Below are 3,266 nucleotides of genomic sequence, written 5' to 3'. Positions count from 1 at the left end.
TCATGGGCATGCATATTTCCAAACATCTCTCCTGGTCCCAGAACACTGATGCAATCATAAAGAAAGCACATCAGCGCCTCTACTTCCTGAGAAGATTATGAAGAGTCAGTATGTCTAGGAGGACTCTCTCGAACTTCTACGGGTGCACAGTAGAGAGCATGCTGACCGGTTGCATCGTGGCTTGGTACGGCAACCTGCACGTCCAGGTGCAGAAAAGGCAGCAAATAGTCGTAACCACTGCCCAGTCCATCATCAGTTCTGACCTTCCTACCATCGAGGGGATCTATCGCAGTCGCTGCCTCAAAAAGGCTGCCGGCATCATCAAGGACCCACACCATCCTGGCCATACACTCATCCCTCCGCTGCCATCAGGTAGAAGGTACAGGAGCCTGAAATCTGCAACATCCAGATTCAGGAACAGCTTCTTCCCCACAGCCATCAGACTATTAAACACAACCTCAAACAAACTATGAACTATAACAACCTATTGCACTTTATCTGTTTACTGATGTGTGTATATATATATCCTATGGTATACACTCACACTGATCTGATCGGTATTTATGACTACAATATCCTGTTGTGCTGCAGCAATGCAAGAATTTAATTGTCCTATCTGGGAACATGACAATAAACTTTCTTGACTTGTCTTGACTTGAAACTAACTGGATTGGTCTTTGACGAAGCCAAGAGAGAATCGATTTGGGTTAAGTAATCTCCTGTGATGTTCTGCTCCATGAATCCATGATTATCCATTGCGACCTAAAGGTGATTTGGCTGTATTGATCTTGGGGTGGGCAGGGCACAGAGTCTCTACAGCAATGCCACAGGGTTAAATGAGGGTTACATTCTCGGAACAGTTTTCACAAATGTCATTTTATTTTATTGAGCTTGGAAGAATAAGGTGTGCTCTAATCAAGGTGCTTAAGATGATGGGTTAATTTGATTGAGAACGTGCCATGAAATTGCATTCTTTGCAGGCTGAGATCAGCACAAAAGGACAAAACCACAATATTAGTGGGAACAGTAAGGAGCAACAGGAGCAACTAGGAAAACCAGCCACTCAAAGTGTTGTAGTTGCTTGTTATCAGTAGAAACTTTCCAAGATAGACACTATTATTGTCAAAGTTTTCAAACTATCCCAGGAATATGTGAATAGAAATTTCAGAAGCATATTAAGTTTAAGTTTGCGGACAGAAGGAACTGCAGATGCTGGTTTCCAAATAGAGACACAAGATTTTGGCATGGATCAGGTAGCATATCTGGAGAACATGGATAGGTGTCATTTCGGGTCAGGTTCCTTTCAATCCGCAGAAGGAGCCAAACTAAAAAAGTCACCTATCCATGTTCTCCAGAGATGCTGCCTAACCTGATGAGTTACTCCAGCACTTTGTGACCTATTTACAGCATTTGGTCTGTCATGTACTAAAATGTGGTACTCAGCAGGGCAATCAATGGAGAGGTGAGCTACGATGGTTTACTTTAGGTTCAGGGTTATTATTATTTTCGCATGTACCAAAGTACAGTGAAAACGTTTTTTTTTGCATGCAATACCATACGATACATGACCACGATCAAGAACAAGATGTAGATTCAAGAAACTGCAGATGCTGGCTTACACCCGGAGAAATCCCACATGATCACATGGAGAAGGTACAAACTCCATACAGACAGCACCCATAGTCAGGATTGAACCATTATCTTTTTCGCTATAAGGCAGCAACTCTACCGCTGCACCACCGCGCGTGTTATGAAATCTAACCAGGTATATTATACATGCATCTAATCACGATCTATATCTGCTATAAGAATGAACAAAAATGCACGATTAAATCTTCAGTTAAAATCAGCACCTGAACAGGGACTTGAACCCTGGACCCTCAGATTAAAAGTCTGATGCTCTACCAAATGAGCTACCTAGGCTCATTCGTGATTATCCATGACATACAGTAAGTTGGTAGCAGAATATGATTTGATGGGTTTGCTGCCTCCTTTTGTGCTCGTGTCAATGCTGTGGGGCAAATCTTTGTTTCAGATGGCGGAAAATTACGAGCAGATTGTCAGTGAATGCTCACTAATTGTTTCATCCTTCCAGCACCTGATGTACGGAGGGGATCATGCCCACTATGCAAAGTGTCCAGTGGTCCCAGTGTGCTTAGAACTGAGGCCTAGGCAGCTGTACTTTGCGAGGTGTGGAGAGAAAATGAACAGCAGTCACCCAGAACGATATCATGAGGTGTGTTACCCAAGCTGTGAGTCGTCACTTGTAACGGCTGTCATTTCAGATTTAAGAGGTTTGAGCATGTAATCTAGGCTGTGCCATAGAGTCACAGCATTTGTTGAATCATAGTCATACAGCTTGGAAACAGGCCCTTCATCCCAACTTGCCCATACTGGCCAACATACCCCAACTACACTAGTCCCACCTGCCTGTGTTTGGCCCATAATCCCTCTAAACCTATCCTATCCATGTACCTGTTCAATGTTTCTTAAATGTTGTGAACCTGCCTCAAATACCTCCTCTGGCAGCTCGTTCAATTTCCCCTTCATTGTGTAAAAAGGTTGCCCCTCGGGTTCCGATTACATCTTTCCCCCCACACCTTAAATCTATGTCTACTAGTTCTCAATTTCTCTACTCTATGCATTTACCCCATCTATTCCCCTCATGATCTTATCTGGGGTACAGATTATTAAACCACTAAGAATATCTTGTTTTGGAAGGGGCAGGGAAGTACACAACCTGCTCACTCCCACGAAACGTCCCGTGATATGAAATGAAATGAACTGCATGAAATCAAAGTGCAACAGATATAGTCATTGAGCAATATAACACAGAATTAGACCATTTGGCCCAACTCGTCCATGCTGACCAAATCATCTCACTGTGACAGTATTACTTTAGACATTAGACTTTAAAGATACTACGTAGGAACAGACCCTTTGGTCGATCAAGTCCACACTGACCAGCAATCATCAATTAGCACCAACATGCACTCTAGCGACAATTTACAATTTTACAAATGCTTATTAACTTACAAACCTATATGTCTTTGGAACGTGGGAGGAAAGTGCAGGACCTGGAGAAAACCTACATGGTCACAGGGAGAATGTGCAAACTCCGTGTCGACTGGACCCATAGTCAGAATCAAACCTGGGTCTCTGGCGCTGCGCTACTGTGCTACTGTGCCCCAAGACCTGACCACTCTCACAAAAAGTTCAATTATATCAAATGAAATGAAATCCATGAAATCAAAGTGCAACAGATA

At 43.1% G+C, this 3,266-nt stretch overlaps 1 non-coding gene across 1 annotated transcript; it reads right to left on the bottom strand.

Annotated features, from left to right (window-relative positions):
• Positions 1-1,850: 1,850 nt before the first annotated feature.
• On the bottom strand, positions 1,851-1,923 carry trnak-uuu (transfer RNA lysine (anticodon UUU)). Its single transcript has one exon. It is a non-coding gene; the product is annotated as a tRNA-Lys (tRNA).
• Positions 1,924-3,266: the final 1,343 nt, after the last annotated feature.

The sequence above is a fragment of the Leucoraja erinacea genome, chromosome 12, assembly GCF_028641065.1.
Source record: "Leucoraja erinacea ecotype New England chromosome 12, Leri_hhj_1, whole genome shotgun sequence".
Taxonomy (NCBI): Eukaryota; Metazoa; Chordata; class Chondrichthyes; order Rajiformes; family Rajidae; genus Leucoraja; species Leucoraja erinaceus.
The sequence above is the reverse complement of the archived record's forward strand: the minus strand, read 5'-3'. Positions and strand labels throughout refer to the sequence as shown.